Source organism: Bubalus kerabau, chromosome 18, assembly GCF_029407905.1.
Source record: "Bubalus kerabau isolate K-KA32 ecotype Philippines breed swamp buffalo chromosome 18, PCC_UOA_SB_1v2, whole genome shotgun sequence".
Taxonomy (NCBI): domain Eukaryota; kingdom Metazoa; phylum Chordata; class Mammalia; order Artiodactyla; family Bovidae; genus Bubalus; species Bubalus kerabau.
This window is the reverse complement of record NC_073641.1, coordinates 60,898,610-60,924,890: the sequence shown is the minus strand read 5'-3', so window position 1 is coordinate 60,924,890 and position 26,281 is coordinate 60,898,610. Positions and strand designations below refer to the sequence as shown.

At 44.7% G+C, this 26,281-nt stretch overlaps 1 protein-coding gene and 1 long non-coding RNA gene across 4 annotated transcripts in view; both read left to right on the top strand.

Moving 5' to 3' along the window:
• TRIO (trio Rho guanine nucleotide exchange factor) overlaps nucleotides 1-26,281 on the top strand; it is a 363,130-nt gene that overhangs the window by 14,947 nt on the left and 321,902 nt on the right. The gene's annotated exons all lie outside the window — the stretch shown is intronic.
• On the top strand, nucleotides 16,354-25,856 carry LOC129633252 (uncharacterized). The gene is made up of 3 exons (XR_008704975.1): nucleotides 16,354-23,941; nucleotides 24,373-24,464; nucleotides 25,085-25,856. It is a non-coding gene; the product is annotated as an uncharacterized LOC129633252 (long non-coding RNA).

Below are 26,281 nucleotides of genomic sequence, written 5' to 3'. Positions count from 1 at the left end.
CCATTAAATGATGACACAGAAAGAACACGGGCTCTTGATTTGGGGAGACAGTGTCAGTTTCCTTTGTTGCACTGTTTTCTGTGCCTGTCCACATGCTCCTTGAATGGTCATCTGGGAGAGTCAGCCTCTGTACCTGTACAAGCCCTTCCTACAACTAGACAGTTCAGCCAGAGAGAATAATTTGCTTGTTAATGCCCTAAGAGCGAAAGCCTTTTTGTTTGGAAAGTTTAGAGAACAAAAGGTCATGACTGCTAATGGGTTAAGCATTCTGGGGGAAGGGCTTTTGGGTGCTGAAAATGTTATGGGATTACCTAGTGGCCGGTGGCTTAGCAGTCAAGAATCTGTCTGTAGTGCAGGAGGCGTGAGTTCAGTCTCTGGGTGGGGAAGATCCCCTGGAGAAGGAAATGGCAACTCACTCCAGTATTCTTGCCTGGAGTATCCCACGGACAGAGGAGCCTGGCGGGCTACAGTCCATGGGGTCGCAGAGAGCTGGGCTTGACCGAGTGCACACACATGATGATGAATATACTAAATATACTAAAGTCAACTGCACACTTTTTTTAAAGGGAGAATTTTATACTATGTGAGTTATGTATCAATAAAAAGGATACAACTAAATTGGCAATATTTCAAAGTCTTAAACAGCTTCATTTATTGAGTGCTTACAGCCACCAGCTATTTAATTTTCACAGTCCTCTGCAGGGTAGGCAGTGGCATCCAATTTTGTACCCGAGGGAGGGGACTCAGAGGGTTTTAACTTCCTGCAAGTCAGTAGCTCTTAGGGCTAGCCTGGAGGATCCAGGCACGCAGTGGTCTCCTGGGCAGGGTCCCAGGTAGACGGAGTGTGCCGGCAGGGTTTTCTCCTGCTGTACCCTGCATATCACACTGCGTGTGGGACACCTTCCAGGGAGCTTTCTTTGGTGTCTGAGGGAGGAAAATAATCACTCCTTTCTGAAGGAGGGCCTTGTAGATAAGATCTGATTGAGCTTCTGTTGTGGTTTGATGGTGTGTGTGTGCTCAGTCGTCTCAGTCGTGTCCAACTGTTTGTGACTCCATGAACTGTGGCCCACCAGGCTCCTCTGTCCATGGGATTCTTCAGGCAAGAACGCTGGAGTGGGTTGCCATGCCCTCCTCCGGGGGATCCTCCCCACCCAGGGATCAAACCCTCATCTAGGTGCATCTCCTGCATTTTGGCGGAATTCTTACCATGGAGCCGCTGGGGAAGGCCGATTTGATGGTATATTTGGTCATTTCTTAGAGAACGTTGAAGTATCTATCCTGTTTAAAATTTCGGGGCATCTCAGTCAAAAAGATAAGGACAGGTTTTGCTCCCCTGTAGGTGGTGTATCTGTGGGCCCTGAGGGCACAGCTGAAGTGGTTCAAACTGGTGATCGCACCCTTGCAGCATCCTGGAGAAGTTGAGGGAGAGGCTGCATGGTGCCTGCTCCCACTCAGAGTGGCCGCCAGGGTTCTCCTGCTCATGTGAGTTCTCCACCCTTGGATATTGGAGTCAGCGCTGATCGCTCGCTCGCGCGCGTGCGCGCGCGCACACACACACACACACACACACACACACACACAACCAGCGTGTTAGACTCCAAGACAGAAACTGTATCAATTTGCATAAAATCGCATATGCTCTGTTGCAAGAATTTTCATTGTGCCTGTTTTAGAATTGAGTTGACACTTCATACAGGGTATGTGAGCTTCACTTAAAAGGAGATGTCTCAGAAAGAAGAATTTGTGTGGCTTGACATTACTTTTGGGCATGGTCCCCGAAAGAAAGGAACCATGGAAGACGTTTTTTTTTGAGCATTTTGAAACCTTTTCTCCTGCTTCCATACATTAAAAGCATGTAAAGCAGGTTGGAGTTTTGTCTGCTGTGTTGCCTGCCTGCACTGGGGACCAGAGATCTGGTGGAACAGGAGCCTTCCTGCTGGGTGGTGACCTTTTTATGATGTTTGGTCTGTCATCTTTGTTTCTCTGTTTCAAATGCCTAGCTCAGAATTGCTTGGCACTTGAAGTGGTTTTCATCTTCACAGGACTTTATGGGCATTGTCTAATGTACATGGCACTGTGTAATGAATGAGCTGTTTATCCTTTGATCTGTGTCAATATGCCAGGTGCCATACAGCTGGAGAAGACAGAAATAATATTCTGGCCAGCGGGAGTTTGTATCTCTAAAGAGGCAAGGTGATTAGCAGGTTCTCTCTTCTGGCCTCTTTTGAAAATGTGCTGAGGAATAATTTAGAAATTAAAAGGACAAGAGGTCATCAGTGAGCCCAAGTCCACCTAATTGGAATTGCTCTCAAGGTGAAAATGAAATTTGAGGCGCTCTTGAAAAGACCAAGTCGATTATCTCTGAGTTACGCATATATATTGACATACATAATATTTCTCCTGTTTACAGATGAGGACTTTGCCAAAGCTAGGGCAGAATTATTTTCAGTTCTCTCCGTACCAGCCCGAATCCTCTTTTTCTTTGCCTGGGGTGCAGGGATGTGCTTTGTAACCGAAGCTACCTGAGAGGCACAAGTGCAGTTTTCTGAGTTTCAGGCCTGATCAGTCCCCCTGCCCTCGCTGGGCTGGCCTCAGGGGAAGCTTCTAGACCTCTTGCCCAGTCAGCTGCTCGAACCCCATCGCACACCCCACGCTGTGACCCTGCCGTTGGCCCTGTCTCTGTGTTTGGTGTTCCCTCCTATTCTGGGTTTTCCTAACTGCCTCAGCTTAGGTCACGCATCACTTCCGTTAGGAAACCACCCATGTGTCTTCTCCTGGCCTCGTTGGCTGGCTGTGTTGGCGTAGAACCTCGTATAGACCGCGTTCTGGTTCTGGGTCTCTGGGTTGTGGTTGTTTCCTGTGAAGATGGGCTTGCTGGTCTCTAGCCTAGGGCAAGCTCCAAGGAGAGACGCGGTCAACGCTGTTTGATTCACTGGTCCTTAACCCAGCCTGTTGGAGAAGGAAATGGCAACCCACTCCAGTATTCTTGCCTGGAGAATCCCATGGACAGAGGAGTCTGGTGGGCTACAGTCCATGGGTCGCAAGAGTTGGACACGACTTAGCGACTAAACCACCACCACCACCACCACCCCAGCCTGTATCAGAATCACCCACAAGGTTTAAAAAATGACAGAATTGCCAGCGATTCTCATTTAGTAGTTCTAGAATAGGGCCCTAGAATCTGTTTTTAATCAAACCCTACCGCTAATTCATATGCACAACTAGAGATAGCAACCTTGAGTTACACCAAGGTGCACTTGCTGGTTTTGGTTGCGGGGCCGTGGCCAGTTTTGGGTAATACGCTCGGTGTGCAGACCCTTTCGCTTACATGCCTGGAGGAAGTGGAGAGACGGAGTGAGGGCCGCATGTGACGGGACAGCCTTCCTGTGGAAGACTGGCCCATTGAGGAGCCGGCCCACCAGCCTGGTTGTCTGCTGTGTGAATAGGCTGCGTGCACGACTGGCCTTCCAGACTCACATTTGAAGTTACCGTGTTGCCATAGAGATGTTATGTAGTGTTTAAGGAGAGTAGAGAAATCATGTCGTAAATTATCAGCACAGATGGCTTGTAATTTAACACTCTCCTAGCCCGTGTTCTTTGTACTAGTACTTGAGAACGCTTGAAAATAACAGTTCTTACTTTGTTTTTCACCTGTAAAAATGGCAGAGTTCATACGGTGATTTGAAATGGAGTTTATCGTTGCCACCCACAGACACAGTATACGAGGGCAGTGACAGGTGGGCGAATACCTGAAAACATTTTAGGAGTGGCCTCTTTACCTCTACTTTAAAAACTCACATGTAATTTGCTTCCCCCCCACCCCCCGCCCCCAGTCCACTTAGATTTCATACTCTCCCTTATTATTATTTTTAAAATTTTTATTAATTAAAAATTTTTTTTCCTTTATTTAAGGCTGTGCTGAGTCGCTGCTGCTGTGTGAGTCCTTGCTGCTGTGCATGCGTCGTTCTGCTTTCTACTTGTGGAGCTTGGGCTTCTCATCATAGTGGCTTCTTCTGTTGCAGAGCGCAGGCTCTAGGCACCCAGGCTCAGTAGTTGTGACTCGTGGGCATGGATGTTGTGGCGTGTGGGCCTAGTTGCTCCACGGGGGATGTATGATCTTCCTGGACCAGGAATTGAACCCGTTTCCCTGCATTAGCAGGTGGATTCTTAACCACTGGACTACCAAGAAAGTCCCCTCTCCCTATTATTTTGATAGCACTAGTCAGGGATAATTTTTATCTCCTGGCTTGATAGTAAAAGGACTATAACAAGATCGCTTAGATTCAGGCAACACACTGACTTTCAAGGTGTTTCATGTGTGATTGACAATATAAAGGGTATCTTCCATAAGAGACCTCTTTGAAACTTTTTCCTCTTCTGTTTTAATCTGTGAACTGACGGGTCGCTCTTAAAGATTGCATCCCTCATCAAGGAAAATTATTCTTTCTCTCTTGCAGGGAACTGGAGTTCTGAAATGTGCATGCATGTAGGCATATACACACACATATACACTCATGCACGCTTGTAATTTACATTGTGTAAATGAGGAGAGTGAATATATATTTAAACCACTTTAAATTAGCAAATGATAGTCCTATTAATATAATTTTAAAATTCAGTAAAGCTTTTTTTGATTTTTAGGTACTTGGGGTTAGTTACACACAAGAACATAATTCTTAGATTTTTTTTTTTCCCCTCACATTCTGAAAGTATCCAGAATTAACAGGCTATCCATACATACATTTTCATGAATCTCATTTCTCATTTCTGCAAGCAGTTATTTGCAAATAATAAAAAATTAACAAGTAAGTTTTCCAGTCTCCAGATAGTTCCTGACTGGCTTACATGTGAGTGTGACGTTAACAGTACAGGGCACTTCTCCGTGACTCTCTGTCTGCCTGTGTAAGTGCTTTTTATGAGCCTGTGCTGCTGGTACGGGTGGTGGTTTCTGATGCTGTTTGGTGGTAGAACAGGTAGGTCAGTTGTGAACCCAGCTCTGCTGGATGTAGTCATTCCTTCAGGATGAATCATTCAGATGACTTGAGTCTTTTGACACCTCTGTGTCAGTGCTGGAAAATTTAACAGCAACAACAAAAACCTTGGTGATTATATTGGAAAGCATCTGAAAAATAATCGTACCAGGGGCCTCAGAGCCGTTACAGGAGCGAGGAGGGAAATGTCGGGAGTTAAGTCCCAGTTTCTCTGAAAAGCATGGCACACCACTCTGCAAGGTTGGCTCAACCTCCTGGGAACCATCCTCTGCCAGTCTGTTGGCACTGGCTTGAATGAATCAGGGTGAAATTGCCCAATTATTGAAATGGATGGCTTAAGGGGAGGTTATTTGGCTTGTAAACCCACCTGTCATGGTAATGAGGCAAAACCGATGGTAGAGTCTGCTCAGGATCCGATTTACATCAAGGGCAGAAAGGCTCCTGCTGCCCAACAGGATCTTGTCTTCCCGAGATTGCTTTATGAATGTTTGGACAGTGCCCTCCTGGCCAGTGGGATTTGGAGAGTCACTGGGTAGCTTTCCATGAACTTCCTCCTTGTTAGCAGGGAAGGTTCATCTTTTCCCTCTGGTCAGAGTTGGAACGAGTCCTGTTTTATTCCTCTTGGTGAACCCACTGGCGTTGGTGTGCTTGTCTGTTTCCTCTTCCCAGCCTCTAAACGCATCTCTTTTTTGCTGGCTTGTTACCTCTGCAGGAGGAGTTTCCTCATGGCAGTGTCTGCATGTTTAACCCACGTTCAGCCTTTTACCCATAGTGTCCTGAGGTATCGCTGTCATCTTGCCTGTTGAATTGCTTGTTAGAAACACTGAGGACATGTGTGGCCCCCAGAACCGTGGGCAGCAGGACAGCTTGGCCCTTTCCAGTTGCACCTGGCCGTGTGTGGCCATGGAGCTCTCTGAAGGAAGGATGCTCTCAAGGCAGATGAATGAACACAAGCTCCCCCACCACCCCCAACTTCCCAGTAGCTGTATTTTATTTCATTTTTCCTGTTGACCATCCATCTTTCTTTGGGAGGCTCTCTGTCTGGGTGTCCTTCAGAGGGACTTTCTTTAGGAGACTGACTCGCCCAGAGGTCATTCTCACAGCCTTAGTCCTTCACAAGCAGAGCCCCATCTGCCTTACTGAAAAGTAAGCTTTTCAGAAAGGCCCCTGAACCCTGTAAATAGCTGTCACCAGTGCCCTCCTTTGGAGCTGCGTGTCACTCTGAGGCCTGGGTTCATCCACCCGTCCTGGGTGTTCTGGCGTCTAGACGATGTCAGGTCAGCTAGAATGGGATGGATGGTGGCTGCCAGGGGCACACGCCCTGATTCCGGACCTGGTGAAGTAACCAGTGCCTTTCTTCACGAATCAGACTCTTTTCTTTTTTAATCCCCTGTTTTCTCATTTTTTTCCTGCCTCTTATGTCTCTTCTTTGATCACTTTAGAGTGACTGTGCCGCGCCCGGGCCATTGCTGGACTTGGCTGGAGGCAGATGAGAGTTCGATTTCTGGGTCAGGCACTTAGGAGCATCCACAGCGAGGCTCCCCTTGAAGAGTCTTGATAAATAAAGCACTGGCACCCAGGTATAGTCTCGGACTGGGAGAGCAGTGATGCCCGTGGAGCACCCTGCCCTGTCCCCAGGCCCCTCGTGTGAGTCCCCTCCTGCGGGTCCCCTCCTGTCTCCTGTGCCTTTTCACCTGGCAGCACCCCTGACTCTGAATCTTTTTCTACTTGACACTTTTTTTTTTTTAATTGTACTGTATGCCATACCACGCAGGATGCAGGATCTTGGTTCCCTGACCTGCCCAACTCTTGGCGACCCCATGGACTGTAGCCCTCCAGGCTCTGTCCGTGGAATTTTCCGGGACAGAATACTGGAGTGGGTAGCCATTTCTTTCTCCATACTCGACGCCTCTTTAATCACAGGTATATCTGATGTAAAACTGGCACGGGATGATGATCTTTGCTAAACTTTGTTTAGCAAATAAAATACCACTAGTTCTGATTTTGGGGGTAGTTCGATTCCTCCCCCTAAACTGTGGTATAATTACTCATCATGATTCATTTGGGCTCTGTCACCCCAGCGTCAGGTACTTTCTTCCTGATATTTTATTTTCTTAGCTGTCATCGACATCGAGGCTAAGCTTCACTCACGGTTGTATCTCTAGCACCCAGCACCCAGCACCCAGTCGGTGCTTAAACGTTGGCTAGAGGAACAGGCAAGGGCACGCACATCCGAGGGCGGGAGGCAGATGTTGGCTCGAGGCCCAAGTTTCTTTCTGGTGTTAACATCCTCTCTTGTGCAGGACGGTGGGAGGAAGAGAGCCGGCTTCTGCGCCTGGGGCCTGTGTGTGCGAGCAGCCGGCCCGCCGGGCAAGGAGAAGCAGTGGCCTCTTTCCTTGTTTGGCTGTTCTTGTGTTTCTGCATTGACCTGCTTACTGCTGTTTACTGTTGAAGAGTTAGCTACTTCTCCAGACCCACGACGCCTCTCCCACTTGGACTTGTCTCCTTGCCATCCCCAGCTCCATCTAGCCTGGCCAGACTCAGCCGATTCCATGTCTGCCAAGTGACTACTAGGTTTGATCAGTTGCAGAGCCGAGTGGAGAAGCATCTTTTCTCAAGGTTTCGTTTGAGATTGGGATCTAGTTGCTGGTGAATGTTTTTGTTCTAAGGAGTTAATTTCCCAGTGGGTAGACCGAGGAAAGGTCGCGTTGGGGAGTGAGAGTGCTGGTTTTCTAAGCTCTTGGGAATGTTTTCTTAGCTTTTCCATCAGCCTGCTAAGAAAGTTTCAGGTCCTACTCGGCCTTCCCTTTTCCATACCTCGCTTCCATTTCTGAGATTTCCCCTCCCCTCCCTTTTAAGGCTTTAGTTACAGGAATCTGAAAACAGGCCACAGGGCCTTTTAAAATTATACACATCAATATGAGGCCAACCCAGTTTTTCATAAATAGGTCAAGCTGTTTTTGCAAAGTTGGGTTTCAAAAACACTCTCTCCTTTAAAAGAAAGAGGTATTTTAAGGAAAGATGAGCCCCCGAGCAGGCAGGCACAACCAGCATTCAAAGCTCAACTGTTGTCAGGGCCTGAGACTCCCAGCTGCAAGGAGATGCTGACTTCTGGGGCCTGTCTTGGATGGACTGCCAGGTGCCACAGGCATTAATTCCCAAAGGAGAGTCTGCCCTGGGCCACACGTGTTGTCGGGCCAGGCTGGGCGTGAAGAGGAAGGCGGGTGGCAGACCTGTAAGGGGCTCTGGGTCCCGGAGAAGCAGCTTCTGAACTTGGGCAGTGAGGAGCCAGCGTTGCACCCAGGGAGGGTAGCGGAGACAGATTTTCTTCAGTTGACCAAGTATTCTTGCTTCATTTAACTACCAAACATTTATTTCTTATAGAGAGAGCAACTTAAACATCAACTTAAACATGTCCCCGAAGTTCATTTTTTACTGATGGTTGTGCTTTCAATCTCCGTTATCAGAATCAGCTGATAGCAACCTGATGTTGAGAAGGCATCTGAACGGTAGCACCTCAGGGGAGGGGAGAAACCACGGTGGGACTTGCAAGGAGGCGCTTCACGCTTATTTGAGAATAGATACCCTTGAAGAATGGTGGTCATCTCTGGCGTGCTCTTTGGAAAAGTTTCTTGGACTCTGTTTTATGTTTGTAAGGTTGAGAAGAGGTCTGACTAGCTGTGAAGACTGTGTTCACAGGTGTAAACATTCACAGTATCACACGTGAGAACATCACCCCTCAGTCATGGATGGAACCTTTATCACGCATCTCATGGGCCTCATCACCCGTGAAGAGTGTGCTCGCCAGGTGTTCAGTTCACCACCAGGTTTTTTTGTGCTGTTAACATAGGGACTCTTGAGAGTCCTTTAATCTGCAAGGAGATCAAACCAGTCAATCTTAAAGAAAATCAGTCCTGAATATTCATTGGAAGGACTGATGCTGAAGCTGAAACTCCCAATACTTTGGCCACCTGATGCAAAGAACTGACTCATTGGAAAAGACCCTGATGCTGGGAAAGATTGAAGGCAGGAGGAGAAGGGGACAACAGAGGATGAGATGGTTGGATGGCATCACCAGCTCAAAGGACATGAGTTTGAGTAAACTCCAGGAGTTGGTGATGGACAGGGAGGCCTGGAGTGCTGCAGTCCATGAGGTTGCAGAGTCAGACACAACTGAGCGACTGAACTGAACATAGCCTCATGCAGGAGATGCATTTTAAGTTTTACCCTGCTGCTGCTAAGTCGCTTCAGTCGTGTCCAACTCTGTGCGACCCCATAGACGGCAGCCCACCAGGCTCCCCCGTCCCTGGGATTCTCCAGGCAAGAACACTGGAGTGGGTTGCCATTTCCTCCTCCAACGCATGAAAGTGAAAAGTGAAAGTGAAGTCGCTCAGTCGTGTCCGACTCTTCGCGACCCCATGGACTGCAGCCTACCAGGCTCCTCCGTCCATGGGATTTTCCAGGCAAGAGTTTTACCCTAAGTTCCCCCAAATAGGGAGGCTCCACATAGGTGAACTAAGAAGACGCTCCACAAATGTGTTATGCATTACATTTTTAAAATAGGAGATTCTCCAATGAATCTTGAGTATATTGCAGTAGAATATGACTTATAAAGCCTGGTGTAGATCTCATTTTTTTCCCTTATACTTGATTTTCAAGCTGATTTCTACTCCACAGTTTCATGCACTGGAGTAACTTGCATTTATGTTGCTTCGGGTCCTGTATTCCAGCCCCGGAGAGTCTTGTGTAGGCTCCTCTGCCCCTGCTCCCGATTCACAGGCTGCCCTCTGAGCCAGGCTTTAGTCAGTTGGGTTTGTTTGGCTTCTGTGACTTGGTGGGTGCCAGGGCTTACGAGTTCATGCCACCACTTGGCAGTAGGCATGTTTAAATTCATATTCCCGTATGTCCATGTTTTTTCATTTTAGTTACTGGTTGATGTCTCAGCCTGGTAGTTGCAATAACCTGTGTTTAGAATTGATGGTTGGAAATGTCACCAGGAAACCCAGATCTGTGTGGCGTTGCTCTCCTGGGGCAGGCCGTGGCCTTTCCCCCCCGAGGTGGGACCAGAGAGCCTCAGAGCAGGAGGGCCTTTGCCAGCCTCCCACCCGGATCTGAGAGCCGGTGGTCACTGGGTGCCCTCTGCAGCCGGCACCCTCAGGGCTACTATATAGAGGGTTAGGTTCTCAATGCTTACGGTTTGAGTGTTTTACTTTTTAACTAGGTTATTTGAGGTGAATGTGTGGATTAAGTTTCTTGTTCTTTGTGTAGGACAGAATTAAAGGGAAAAATCTAAGCCATCCTGGTCGGATGATTTCGTTCATCACTCCTGTTACAGTCTTCATGGGTATTAGGACAGATTTGTTCTGTTTTTTTAAGAAGGTCCCCATTTTTATATTTTTAATATTTATTTGTTTATCTGGCTGGCCCGGGTCTTAGTTGCTGCATGTGAACTCTTAGTTGGGTCATGTGGGGTCTATTCCCCTGACCAGGGATTGGAGCCTGGCCCCCTGCATTGGGAGCATGGAGTCTTAGCCACTGGACCACTGGGGAAGTCCCCCCGTTTTTTATTTTCATGTCATGCTTTTTATTTTTACATCATATATTTACCTCACACAGTTGTGCTTGATGGTACAAGAGTCGTATTTTTAAGAAAGTGTTCCCACGTTGCCATGTCCTTTACTTCTGCAGGATGATGTCATTTCTGATGATCGATCACTAATTGGTATGTCTGAATAGCTCTCTTTCGATTCCAGGTATTTCTAGTGATTTTAAAATGAGAAATTTTCTTTCAAAGGTGGGAAATTTGGGTTACGACTCTGACTTTACCACTGAGTCCCAGGAAATAGCTTGCCCTGTTTCATAAATTCTTTATATGTTGGCGTCTCTTGAGGGTGATTATCAAGTCTGTGATGTCCTTTGTTTTATTCAACTGGATGCTCGAGTTATCATAAAATGCATGTCAATGAGATATGCTGTAACTTGCATTTGTTCTCTGCAGTGGTGGAAAAAAAAATTGTCTTCTATACTTAATTATGGTTTCTCATATTGGGTTCATAGTGAGTTCTTAAAAACTAGGATCACCCACTAGTTGATTGAAATCTACTTTTGGGAAATTAAAAGTGATAAGTACTTAATGCTATTTTAGGATTAGCTTGAAAATGTTCTGTAAGTTGATAGCACTTGGATCCCACGATGGTGGTGTCACCAGCTGTAGAGTGGTTTGGTTATTAGACAAGGTGTTTTAGAAAGGGTTTATTATTAAAAACAGGTGGTGGCCAGCTTTTATAGAGGAAAGAGAAGGTAGTTGAGAAAAGCAGGGTTCCAGGTGATTGAATGGTATGTAGATGAAGCTGGGGAAGGGAGAAGGAGGTTGCGGGGTGGGAGATCAGGCCATGTGTTAGGGATTTAAGGAAAGGCTTTAAGTGGTGGTCTGCAGCTTTTTTGGCAGCAGGGACCGATTTTGTGGAGGAGTTCTTCCCACAGGCCCAGGGGAGTGGGGGTTGGGGTGGCTCAAGCACGCTGCAGTTCCTGTGCGCGTTACTATTATTGCATCAGCTCCACCTCAGGTCATCAGGCGTTAGATCCCCGGGTGGGGACCTGCCTTACAGAACTCACTTATAATACTGGCGTGTATTTTCTGTATTTCACTCAAACCAGAAGTTCCTATTGTGACATGTTTTGAATTTTTAAAAAAGTTTCATATTAGACACATTAAAGTTTTTGTAGTTAGCTTTATGATGTAGATAATATTTAGTTTTTTCCTTTTTTAAATTAAAAAACACATTCCACGGAGAGAGTGTAGTAATTTATATATACCAGGGTTAAAAAACTTTGCTTTTATTTAAAAATTTGATATACTTGCTTTCGGTAATCTTTTACTAGTCCCTGAATCCTTCGCTGTTCAGTTTTATGATCTATTTTATTTAAAACAGTCTTTAATGCTCACTTATTCATTCATACATCACACATTTCTTGAGCACCTACTGTATGCTCAGCAGTAGGTAAAAGTAAAACCTAAAACCTTTCTTGGAGTTGATTTGAAGTTCTTGAGAGAGAATATTATATACATAGAAATGTATTTTATCACTTTTCAACCATTTGCATTAAAAATATGAAGGTTTAAACACCTATTTTAACTTGCTGTATAATTTCAGCATTTGGTGAAATGAAGATAGAATATTAGCAATTATAATAATAAGAAATTAATTAGAATGTGACCCTGTTTCAGCATTCCAGTTATTAAATTCTGTCTAGCCTTGCCCTGAAATCAAACATCATAAAGGTATTTGGGGGAAGGATTGGAGATCTTTCCAGGCCTGGAGTAGTAAAGACACAGAGAGTGTCCAGAAGACGCAACCAAGTCTGATTTACCCAATAAAATAAGTAAGTCAGACATCTGGTTTGTACTTCAGTTTGTATGACCACAGAGAAAGAACTGATTGATGTTCAGCAAAAGCTGTATACATGGCAGATTATTTATACTGTTGTAAAAGAAATAAAACATTTGGTAATAGCTTGATGCAGATATAGTGCCATTATAAGAAAGGCCTGTTGCTAAGTCTCTCATTGTTCACTCTAAATAACTGGTGGTGGTGTTTGGTCGTGAAGTTGTGTCTGACTCTTCTGCGACCCCATGGACTGTAGCCTGCCAGGCCTCTTTGTCCATGGATTTTCCAAGCAAGAATACTGGAGTGGGCAGCCATTTCCTCCTCCAGGGGGATCGTCCCAACCCAGGGAATGAACCCGAGGCTCCTGTGACTCCTGCTTTGGCAGGCGGGTTCTTTACCACTGAGCCACCAGGGAATACTCTTGACTAAAACTACAGGAATGCCAATCTAAATGTTTCAGCATTTGAAAGACTCTAAAATTGTACCATTTAAGGTAATGCTGGCTAGCTAAACTTTGTAACATTTGATTGTATACCCTAAGCTGAAGAGCCCGAGGTCAGAAATAGGCGGTCTGAATTATTTGGGATAATGGAGGACAAAGGCAGGGCTTAGCCAATAGCTGCTCTTCTGTCTGTCCTGTCTGTTTCATTGCTCTGCCAAGCACAGATGGAAATCGCCCACAGAGACACGGAAAGCTTGCTGCAGAGTAATTGTTTAGTAGACCAGAAGTGTATCTGAAACCTGATGAGGACTGGTTCCTTGCTGTTTCTTGGTGTTTCTGGTCTGAAACCTCTGCCCTGATGATAAGGTTAGAAAGTAAGAAATTAGCCCTTGCTAATTCAGATTAAAAAATGCTGGCATCAAAGCTCAGAGGGTTTGTGTTGTTTTGTGGATATAAATGAGAAGCGTCCATCTCTGTGACTTTGCCCTCCTGTGATGGTCAGCGTAAATCTAGAGCCTTGCTTGTTGTTTGCAAATACAGCATGAGGGACAGACCCCCAGCAGTGACCACCAAGGGCTCTGAGTAGGGCCACTGCAGCAGAGTGAAGCAAAGGAGCCTGCACGCTGGCCCTTCAGCCCCACCAAGGTGGGGATTCTTTGTGGCCTTTGGGGAAGAGCCCCTTTATAATGCTGCTGGTTTCTGGGGAAGTTAGCTCTAGTTGCCACCCATCCCTGCTGGCCGTGGTGTTTCATTGTTTGCACTTGAGGAGTTACATCACAGCCCGGCATATACTTCCAGGGCCTGACTTGGTGAAGGATTTTCTGGCTCCTGGGGCAGCAAAGGGAATTTATCCAAAGCTTGTGGGGCCTTCAGTCTCTGGGGAGGGAGGGGAGGTGGCCTCATCTCCTGGGGAGGAGCTGCTGGAGGAGGGAGCTGGTGCCCTCTGACAGAGCTGCACTAAGGCCTTTCCTGTTTCCCCCTCGAGTCTTCTTTATGTCTGTCTACCCACCCAGCCTACTTTACCTTGCTTTCATACCTCAAAGAAGGGATTGACTAGCAGCTCAGAGAAGTTGGTCATCTGGGGTCAGGGGCACACACAGGGCTGCCCTGAGTCCTGGCCTGGGGAAGATTCTGCTCAGAGTTTATGGTCCCCTGCTTAAGAACCTGGTTCTCAGTGACTCTTAAGACATTTGCTCCAAAGGTAGAGCTCAAAAAGCAAGTAAGTCCAGAGTACAGAGATTTTGGTCTGAAGTGAAGACCCGTGAACTTGGATAGAAAAGACGTTAATTGCATCTTTATTTTTCCCAGCTCTCCAACTAAATACAGTATTTCTTTCCATCGTGAATGTAATGCAGTGGTTGTGGCAGCACCTGTGACTTGTCATCAGTGGACACCACAGATATTTTCAAATTCCGTTACATGTGCTTAACTGCAGAGGTCTCAAAGTTTCCTTAGTGCTCAGCACTGCTTCAGAATGTCAGTGGTTACTAGACTGGCTGCTACATCTTACTGTTTCATGTGTCCTAAAGAAGCACAGAAATACTTTAAAGTCTTTAGATGACTTTGAAAAACATAAATGGTTTTCTATGTAACTTTCTTGTTTTTCTTTTATGTATTGGTACATAGTATTCTGAGAAGAGATCCAGTAAGTGTCTCCAGACTGCCACTGGTTAGAACTCCATGACTTCCAAAGAGTCGTGAGCTGCAATTGGACCACAGTTTTCTTCTTAAGGCTGTCAAGATGAAAATATTTTCTACAAGGAGCTTTCCAGTTTCCTTCTAATTTTCTCCACTCTCTACTTAGAACACACTTTCCACAGTTTTTACTTAAAAAATTCTTTAAGGTTTAGGAGTGGAGTCCAATTCTTGTTTCTCCTTTGTGTAAATTGTATGTTCTTTGGAGCTGAAGATTCTAGATTATTATGGTATTAAAATTCAGTAATATACCAGCATAAAACTAGGTCTTGGCATGTAACTTCAAGATGTGGAAGCAAGATCTGTTTGATAAACCTCAGTTTTTCAGGATTAGATATGATGAGGGCTCAGTTCACTTAAGTCTGCCTGGGCATTTTGAATAAAACTCATTTTATCACACTGACAACTGTACAGATATTTTGGGCGCCGCCCCCCCCCCCCCCCCCAACAATGTGGTAATGTAGGCTCTGTCTTGTGTAGTTGACCATCAGTCCACTTACATGAGCTTAGCATAATTTATGAGAGTCATGAAAATATATAGGATATGTTGACACCTGTGTGTGCTGGTTGAGGGAGATCACACTTATGAGAGCAGAGTTCACAAAATACCGTGTTACAGTAAAACTGTATCTTTGCATCAGAAATACTGATATGTTATTTTTTAGAGGTGAATAATTTTAAATGAGAACCATAGTTCTCATTAAAAAATACATTTTTATGCCAGTTCTTTATAAAACAGAGTTCTTAAAAATTCCTGTTTATGCTTTCAAAGATGATTTTAAAAGTTAGATACATTGAGCCTTTCAAAAAATAATATTTTTGCTTAATGCCAAGTAGTCAGAGCTAGCCAAAGCATTTAATTCTTCTTTACATTGGGAATTGGGCTGTAAGTCCCACCTTTATGGCCATTGAACATTCGATGCAAATATTGAGAGAATTGATATTGAATACATTAATGTAATAAATGCAGTGGTCTTCTGAAACACTTGACCATTAAATTCAGTTTTCACAAGGGTATTTTTAGATGAGCAGAAACAGCCCATTTCCCATACTTTCCTTGTGGCTAGTTTGTCCCGTGAACCCTGCCCTGAGCTTTGAGAGAGGAAGACGCTCACAGCAGTGAGCACACAAGGACACCCCGGGGCAGGGGATTTATTCAGGAATCCACTTAGGTGTTGAAAAAAATTAATATTCATGTATTTAAAACTTTCATAAATAAATTGCCACGTTTACATTTTGTTTTCTGTGGCTTATATTTCACACATTTAATGATTTCAAAGTTTAAAGATCCCATTTTATTTTTTGTATAATAACTGGAATATGAATATTTTCAAACACACAAAATTTCATATGAAAATTTCAAACACATGGAGATCTTGTTACTGCCCTGCTGCCTTTCTGGCACTCATGTGAATTTCACGCTGCTGGGCTCTGGCTGTCCTGAAGCTTGGGGCACTAGAGACGCACCTTCCCTGCTGGAGCTCCTGTCCTGGGACCTGGGGATCTGGACGGCCCAGAATACTGGGCATGCTGCCCCCCGTTTACTAAATAGGGAAATATGTATAAATATATGTTTATATATATAAATAATTATAATTTAATTATTATTAAACATATTATTAATAAACATAATATAATTATATGTTTATACATATAAACATATTTATATATTATATATAATATATATTTTTGTATAATATAAAAAATATAATATATTTATACTATATATAAACATAATATATTTATATATATTATATATATAAACATATAGTATATAATATGTATAAATATATAATGTATTATATATAAATATATGGGCTTCCCTGGTGGCTCTGCAGTAAAGAATCTGCGTGTAATGCAGAGACGTGAGTTTGATCCTTGGGTCAGGAAAATCTTCTGGAGGAGGGCACGCCAACCCACTCCAGTATTCTTACCTGGGAAATCCCATAGACAGAGGAGCCTGGCGGGCTATAGTCCCTGAAGTTGCAAAGAGTTGGACACGACTGAAGCAACTGAGTATGCATATACATACACACACACACACACACACACACACACATACATACATACATACGGGCATGTATATAATGTATAAAATAGAAATTATAGCTGACAGAGGAAGAAGGAGAAAAAGAGATGGAGAGAAAGAAAGAGGGTCCCTCTGTGGGCTGGGACCCAGGACCCCTTGGACAGGAAGAATTGCTCCCAACTCTGCCAAGGGCTCTCTCACTTCTCCAGTCACTGTGTCAGGCCCCTCAGGGTTACTGGCTGAGTATTTTGGCTGCATACTCAGCCAACAACCCCTAGGGGGTTGTTGGGTCTGCTTTGCATCTGTGTGTGTGTACTAAGTCGCTTCAGTCGTGTCCCAACTCTTTGTGACCCCATGGACTATAGGCCACCAGGCTCCTCTGCCCATGGGATTCTCCAGGCAAGAATACTGGAGTGGGTTGCTATTTCTTGCTCCAGGGCATCTTCCCAACTGAGGGATTGAACCTGTGGCTCTTATGTAAGAGCTGCTGCTGCTGCTGCTGCTAAGTCACTTCAGTCCTGTAGGTAAATATAAAACTTTCCCTGAAATTTCCACAGACCCGTTGTTATAGTTTAAACAAACCAGTAAAATCAGTCCTGGCTACGCCATGGCTCGTGTCTCTCTCCAAGTCAAACTCACTACAAGGATTTTTATCAATGTTGGTGTTACATTTACTTACCACTTAGTATCATGGATGTGTGCATGCTCAGTTGTATCTGATTCTTTGCAACCCTGTAGACTGTAGCCCGCCAGGCTCCTCTGTCCACGGGATTCTCCAGGAAGAATAGTGGAGTGGGTTGCCATTTCCTTTTCTTGGGATCTTTCCGACCCAGGGATCAGACCCAGGTCTCTTGCATTGGCAGGAGGGTTCTTTACCACTGAGCTACCAGGGAAGCCCTCTTGGTTGATAAGCTGACTGTATAATTTATGGTCTAAACAGAGATGCTTTTATCAAAGAGGGGTTTACTGATAATTATCCTGAAACAATAGGGGTAAGCTGGGACTGTCCCTGCTGAAGCAGGATGTATGGCCCGTCGACTCACTGCCCTCTGTTTTCTAATTGGCATATACAGAGGACGAGAGTCACGTTAAGACATTTATGACTCCCGTGGTGAGTGTTTTGTGGTTTATTCCTAACTTGGATACAGTGATGTGTAACTCAGTGTGGGACACACCACGGCATTGACGACTGGCCGAGAAGAGGAGTCAGACGAGATGCTGCTGAGTCAGAGCCCCTGTCAATGGGGGTCTGTTTCCAAACAGACCTAAGTGCATTCAGAGCCCACCCCCCGCCCCAGCTCCTTGAGTGGCTGAATCACCCGTTTTATGTGGGAGCTAAGTGGGACCGGAGCCGTGAATCAGGGTTTGTCAACACTCAGGACCTGGCGTGGGGCCTGCCCTTCTTCACAGGAACTCAGAAGGGGGTCTTTGTGTCCACCTCCCTCCCCAGGGACAGAAGCAGGGTGGTGAAAAAAGGCTTTTTAACCTCGTCCTGTTCTGGGCTTGTGAAGTTATTTCGCTCAGAGCCCCCTCCCACTCCTGGCCTGCATGTCTCCTCTGTGCCTCCACCTCCAAGGTGGGTCTGGTATCCCAGAGTGAGAAAACACTCCTCTCCAGCGCTTAGATTCCCTTCCTGGAGCCCCTGGCAATTCTTCCACCGACTGTTAGAGGAATTGGTCTGTATTTGTTCTCAACTGTTCTGTAATGCTAGGTTAAATCCATCTCTAAATGTGATTTTAAAAACCACCTAGAAATAAAAAATGCATTCTTTTTCTGCCCTCGGGATTCTTCAAAAGGAAAAGCATTTACATAAACAAAGCAGAATGAATGCTGTTAAAAGCATTATTTTTATTCTGACAATCTGGAGTTTTCTGCATATTGGACATGTATCCTTAAAGTTCATCTGATTTTTGGAAGACATGTGGGTGAAGGACCAGTTCACTGGAATACAGTCCTAGTCCAGAATGTGTGTTACATCCCCTGGTTTCCTGGTACAGTCTCCTGAAATAACCTAGATAAAAAGCTGGCAACATGCTGATATTTCCAGTCTGTGTGGCCTGAATTTCTGAACTGATCATTACATGCTGCCTGGAGCTTCCTATTCTCATTGGATTAAAAAAGATTATTTTGAAGGGAATGGGGCAAAAGAGGCTAACTGACTTTACCTCTCTGTTTCTTTCACTGTGCTGAGCATATTGAGTTAAAAGGAAGCTGTTAGTGTTCTTATCTAAATAAGGTTCGCTTGCTTAAAAAAAAAAAAAAAAGTAACCTAAATTGGACTTTGCTGAGAATCTCATTTTGCGCTTAAAAAAATTCACGGAAGTAGGACGTGTGTTTAGAGCTGTCTCATCTCAAAAGACAAGAATACATCTCAAAATAGAGAATACAGGTGAATAGTTTTAATTTTCTTCTGGAGTTTATTATTTTAGTTGGCTTATATATCTACATGTGATAAAATAGTTAACTTTATGCAGTGAAATTCTTTATCAAAGAGCTAAAGTGTGAAGTAGACATCCCAGGTGGCTCAGCAGTAAAGACTCTGCCTGCCAGCAGGAGACCCAGGTTCGATCCCTGGGTTGGGAAGATCCCCTAGAGGAGGAAATGGCAACCCACTCCAGGATTCTTGCCTGGAGAATCCCATGGACAGAGGAGCCTGGCGGGCTACAGTCCATGGGGTCACAAAGAGTTGGACATGACTTAGTGACTAGATAGCGGCAAGGTATAAAGATCATTCAAGAAAATTGCATTTGTTCAATTCACTTTTAGAAATTTTAGGGAGGTTCCATTGTATGGATTCTAAAAAAAAATAACCAACAGAGGACTATTACAATGCATGTTTTGGTTTGGTTCTTCTATGTATGTCTCAGCCTCCTACCTTTTCATAGGACATGCAGCTTGCATCACAGCCTCTTTCTCAGTAATAGAAAAAGACATCTTATTTAAGGGGTACAGGATGAACGTTGGTATTTTCTCCAGATACCATATTGTTCTTAGGCGCCTTAAGATGTGTAAGAGAACACTGGAGGGGAGAGCCCTCAGGCGTTGGCCTGGTCGGAATGCTGTTAGTGCCTCTCCAAAGGCTGGGGCATCTGTTGAAGTTGGGGCCCCACTCAGAGCTTTGCGGACACTGCAGTGAGATGAGCCTGGAAGCTGGTCACCTGTTCCTGTCAGCTGTCGTTTTCAGTTCAGTTCAGTTCAGTTGCTAAGTTGTGTCCGACTCTTTGTGACCACAGGGACTGCAGCACGCCAGGCTTCCCTGTCCTTCACCATATCCCAGAGTTTGTGCTAACTCATGTCCATTGAGTCGGTGATACCGTCCCAACCATCTCATCCTCCGTCATCCCCTTCTCCTCCTGTCCTCAGTCTTTCCCAGCATCAGGGTCTTTCCTACTGAGTCCACTTTTCACATCAGGTGGCCAAAGTATTGGAGCTTCAGCTTCAGCATCAGTCCTTCCAGTGAATATTCAGGGTTGACTTCCTTTAGGATGGACTGGTTGGACTAACCAGCTGTTGTTAGCTCCCTGTTGGTCCTGTTGCTGGCGAGTAGAACCTCACAGGTGTCCTGTGATCCATTCCATCTGAGGACCAGTGCTGACCCCCACGCCAGGCTGTGAATGGCTGTGGGCAGGCCTGTGATGGGGCTGTTCCTGGGCCAGGCGGCACGGGACCTTCAGATAGCGAATGTGGGCCTGTGTCCACAGCACCCCAGGGCACTTGCACTGTGGAAATCCCTGTTTGAGGGCCATTTCTGTGCACTCAGAATGCTCTGGTTTCCCCGCGCTTTGCTCTGTAGACCAGTGTCAGGAACATTTAAAATAGACTGGAGGATCTTAGCCAAGCTGAGGATCTGCGTGGATAAGCCAGAGCAGTAACTAGGCACAGTGGTAAGAACTGAGCATCTGAAGAGTTGCATGTCCTGGCTCTGCCATTACAGCTTGTCAGCTCTGCCCCTGCCCTTCGCCAGGTATGTGCTTGGCTAGGTACCTGGGCTGCTCCTCCTTTTTTAAAAAATTTTTAAAATTTTAATTGGAGGCTAATTTACAATATTGTGGTGGTTTTTGCCGTACATTGACATGAGTCAGCCACAGGTGTACATGTGTCCCCCATCCCAAAACCCCTCCCACCTCTTCCCCCATCTCATCCCTCTGGGATGTCCCAATGCACCAGCTTTGAGTGCCCTGTTTCATGCATTGAACTTGGACTGGCGATCTATTTCACTTCTCTCAGATCATCCCACCCTCACCTTCTCCCAGAGTCCAAAAGTCTGTTCTTTATATCTGTGTCTCTTTTGCTGTCTCGCATATAGGGTCATCATTCCCATCTTTCTAAATTCCATATATATGTGTTAGTATACTGTATTGGTGTTTTTCTTTCTGGGTTACTTCATTCTGTAGAATAGGCTCCAGTTTCATCCACCTCATTAGAACTGATTCAAATGTATTCTTTTTAATGGCTGAGTAATTTTCCATTGTGTATATGTACCACAGCTTTCTTATCCATTTGTCTGCTGATGGGCATCTAGGTTGCTTCCATGTCCTGGCTATTGTAAACAGTGATGCAATGAATGTTGGGGTACACGTGTCTCTTTCAATTCTGGTTTCCTCAGTGTGTATGCCCAGCAGTGAGGTTGCTGGGTTGTATGGCAGTTCTATTTTCAATTTTTTAAGGAATCTCCACACTGTTCTCCATAGTGGCTGTACTAGTTTGCATTCCCACCAACAGTGTAAGAGGGTTCCCTTTTCTCCACACCCTCTCCAGCATTTATTGCTTGTAGACATTTGGATCGCAGCCATTCTGACTGGCGTGAAATGGTACCTCATTGTGGTTTTGATTTGCATGTCTCTGATAATGAGTGATGTTGAGCATCTTTCCATGTGTTTGTTAACCATCTGTATGTCTTCTTTGGAGAAATGTCTTTGGCCCATTTTTTGATTGGGTCGTTTATTTTTTTGGAATTGAGCTGCATGAGCTGCTTGTATATTTTTGAGATTAATTCTTTGTCAGTTGCTTCATTTGCTGTTATTTTCTCCCATTCTGAAGGCCGTCTTTTCACCTTCCTTAGGAAGGAAACAATAGTTTCCTTCGTTGTGTAAAAGCTTTTTTAAGTTTAATTAGGTCTTATTTATTTTTGCTTTTATTGCCATTACTCTGGGAGGTAGGTCATAGAGGATCTTGCTGTGATTTTATGTCAGAGAATGTTTTGCCTGTGTTTTCCTCTAGGAGTTTTATAGTTTCTGGTCTTACGTCTAGATCTTTAATCCATTTTGAGTTTATTTTTGTATATGGTGTTAGAAAGTGTTCTAGTTTTATTCTCTTACAAGTGGTTGACCAGTTTTCCCAGCACCACTTGTTAAAGAGATTGTCTTTTTTTCTACTGTATATTTTTGCCTCCTTTGTCAAAGATAAGGTGTCCATAAGTGTGTGGATTTATCTCTGGACTTTCTAGTTTGTTCCATTGATCTATATTTCTGTCTTTGTGCCAATACCATACTGTCTTGATGACTGTAGCTTTGTAGCATAGTCTGAAGTCCAGCAGGTTGATGCCTCCAGTTCCATTCTTCTTTCTCAAGATTGTTTTGGCTTTTTGAGTTTTTTTGTATTTCCATACAAATTGTGAAATTATTTGTTCTAGTTCTGTGAAAAATACCTTTGGTAACTTGATAGGGATTGCACTGAATCTGTAGATTGCTTCGGGTAGTATACTCATTTTCACTATATTGATTCTTCTGATCCATGAACATGGTAAGTTTCTCCATCTATTTGTGTCACCTTTGATTTCTTTCATCAGTGTTTTATAGTTTTCTATATATAGATCTTTTGTTTCTTTAGGTAGATTTATTCCTAAGTATTTTTTTCTTTTCGTCTCAGCAGTAAATGGGATTGATTCCTTAATTTCTATTTCTGTTTTCTCATTGTTAGTGTATATGAATGCAAGGGATTTCTGTGTATTTTATATCCTGAAACTTTGCTATATTGATTGATTAGCTCTAGTAGTTTTCTGGTGGTGTCTTTAGGGTTTTCTATGTAGAGGATCATGTCATCTGCAAACAGTGAGAGTTACTTCTTCTTTTCCAATCTGGATTCCTTTTATTTCTTTTTCTTCTCTGATTGCTGTGGCTAAAACTTCCGAAACTATGTTGAATAGTAGTGGTGAGAGTGGGCACCCTTGTCTTGTTTCTGACTTTAGGGGAAATGCTTTTAATTTTTTGCCATTGAAGATAATGTTTGCTGTAGGTTTATCATATATGGCTTTTATTATATTGAGGTATGTTCCTTCTATGCGTGCTTTCTGGAGAGTTTTTATCATACATGGATGTTGAATTTTGTCAAAGGCTTTCTCAGCATCCATTGAGATAATCATGTGTTTTTATCTTTCAGTTTGTTAATGTGGTGTATCACAGTGATTGTTGTGAATATTGAAGAATCCTTGCATCTGGGATAAAGCCCACTTGGTCATGATGTGTGATCTTTTTACCGGGTCCCTCTTCTGTGTTTCACATCTGGGGGAGCCCCTGCTGAGCCTTCCTTAGGTTGTCTCCTGGGCGCCTTCCAGGGCCCTGCTCACGTGGGTCCTGGCCCTGGAACCTGCTGAGGGTCATGAGGCCAGTATGTGGGCAGGTAGCTTTTGGGTTCTAGACCCGGCCCGCCCTAACCCTGAAGCTTGTTGTATTCTCTGTCCCATACCCTGTTGCCTTCTGAGGAAGTTTGCAGGTCTGAAGAACTAGCTCCACGGCCTAGAGGAAGAGTACTGAAGTTGAAACCCTCTGGGATCCACCTTCTTCCTCATCTCCAGTAGTGGTACCTCATTTTGCCCAAAGAGTCTCTTGGTCCACAGACTTTGTGCATACATCTTTGTGCTCATGGCCTTGTAGGGAAAGTTGTCCGTTTTTTGCTTTGTTTTCAAGAAATGACGTGGCTTCCTCTTTCCAGTCATACCCATAACAATTTTCAAGGGCTCATGAAAGTCATGCAGCTTAGAGATTTGGCATCTTGAACCCTGGTGGCTCAGATGATAAAGAATCTGCCTGCAGTGCAAAAGACCAGGCTTCGATTCCTGGATGGGGAAGATCCTCTGGAGAAGGAAATGGCAACCCACTTCAGTATTCTTGCCTGGAGAATTGCATGGACCGAGGACCCTGGCGGGCTGCAGTCCATGGGGGTCACAGAGAGTCGGATACAGCTGAGCACTAACACACACACATAGGAGGCTCCTAAATATGCACATAACCTTTGTTTTTAATCACCTAATATTCCCTCTGTCCTTCCACCTTGATACTCTTGAAGATGAACTCTTTTTCCTTGAAACTTCAATTGATTCCGGTTTTGGCTGTTGGAGCCCGAGTGTCCAGACCCACAGAAGATCTTTTCTGCAGAACCTTTGAAATATTTGAGAATGGTGAGCAGGTCCCTCCTGGCCTCAGGTTCTTCTTTAAGCATCTGCGCTTTTCCTCACTACCCCCCAGTAGCGTCCACACTTTGCACGGCCGTGGATCACAGCACACCAGCTCTCATCTCTGTGACCTGTGCAGGGTACATGCTGCCCTGCCCTGTCCTGTCCAAGTTCCCACTCATAGAACTCTCCAGAATGCCCGGGGTTTTTTGTTCCTTTAGTTCCTTTTTTTTCACCCAGATCCTTCCCCACTTGTACTTAAGAAATTAATATTTTGAATGTAAATGTGACTTTACACGTATCTTTGAATTTCATCTTAGTACTTCTTTCAGTTCCAGTTCTTGCTCTTCAGATCTTTGGATGGTATTTTTTTTTCTCTGCTGATGCACTGATGAGTTCTGAGGATTTGGTAACCCAGACTTGCCTTTTTACCTAAGCTGCTAGTGAAGCTCCATGGAGAGGGGCCCAGCCGTGAATATGTGGCCGTTGCTGTTTGCTGTGTCCTCATCCTTGTCGGGCTCAGTGACAGGTGGGGACGCATTCTCCCTCACCATCCCCTATGATTTCTGCTGGTACCGTCTTTAAACGAAACAGCACCCTGGGCCTTTGGTCTCAGTAGCAGTCCCTGGATTGCCCAACAGAGGTGCTTCCACCTCGGGACACATTTATATCTGATAGGAACAGTTGTCAGTGTGGGCCCAATAGTGACATTTGCAAAGCAAGGAGACAGTCTTTGTTTTAGAAGGAAAGGATTGGTTTATCAAATGCAATGTCGATTTCTTCCCACTTGCCTGTAGATACGGCTAAAAACCTCATTTGTAATAATAGAAGCATGATTAAATGATGGTATAAATTCTCTGCTTTAACTTTGCTGAGGATCAAAATACAGAAATAAGGGAGAATTTTACATGTAGAAACTTGGCCTGTGAGAAAACGTCATTAATTAAAAAGGACAGTGTTATACTTTATGTACTTTTCTCCCATGGATTATCGTATGATTTTTCTACATTTTGTTGTTTGTCCTATGAAATTACCCATTGGAAAGCTCCCTAGCATTTAAGAACTCACTTAATTTCTCCTGACAGAAGTGCTCCCTTGGTATGAATTTGGAGTTCTGATGACTTTTTTCATCCTTCCCTGATTTTCTAGAGGATTAATAAGGAGAATCACTCCAGGAGATGGTGATGGACAGGGAAGCCTGGTGTGCTGCAGTCCATGGGGTCGCAAAGAGCTGGACACGACCGAATGAGAGAACAGAACAACAGTAGGGAAAATGGGACTGAGTACTGCTGAGACCCTGCCCTGTGCCATTGCCTCCCTCTGGAGCAGGGGTGGAGGAGTCAGGCATTTACCTGCCTCCCGCCCCTGGAAGCCCCCGGGGTTGGTGGCAGTGGGACTCTGGATGGAGCCCAGATGTCCCCTGTGATCTGGGGGTGTGGGTGTCTCCCACAGCGTGCACAGGGCCCCTCCTCCCTCTGCCCTCCTATGGCTAACCCCTTATTACATCCAGGTTTGTTCCTGCTTTCCTGGAACCTTCCTTATTTCTCTCGGCGGAAAGCCGTGGCTCTGTCTCCAAACACCTGCTGTTGGTTCTTCGGGACGTAGGTTACAGCCTGCGCGGTAATTCTTGTCATTTTCTTCTCTCTCCATCAACCAGAATTGTGACTTAAATGCGGTTGTTTTCTCTCTCTCCTTTCTTCAATAATGGAATCCAGTAAACATAAATAATAATAATAAAAATGTGTCCTTGGAGATTTTGCTTTGTAAAATGCTGTTAAAAAGGTATCAGTTTACTAAAAAAATGGAGTGTGCTTTTTTAGAAGAATTAATGCATCCTTCAAACATTACTAGTTTAAACAAAGATTTACTTGTTAAATATTCTTTCTTGGACCAATCCACTCCCCTTTTTCCTGCACCCGCCCACCCCCCCCCCCCAAAAAAAAACAACCCTAATTAAAAAGAGGGAAAAAACACAGCTCAGCACTGCTGCTTAACCATCAGTCTCATTTCTTTCTCTTCCCTAATGGGGTTGGTTGTGCCTTCTCCCCTCCCGTCTTCTCAGGAAGGACTCACAGCTACAGTTGCGCCCGTTTCCTGGCCCACGTTTCAGCTTCTCTGTCCTTGGTGGCCCAGGATTCCATGGGATGCTGCCAGCTCGTAACCTTTGACAAATGGTGACTGTTTGACTTTATTTTCATGGTCAGCATTTGATTTTCAAACGTAACACCCAAGAGGCCATGGCTTGGGTGAGAGAAGGTGGATCCCGCAGTTAAGAAACACACTGGTTCTCGCCCCAGAGTTCCGTGTGCTCTGGGAGGACTCCGCGTTGACCTTGACTGACCTCAG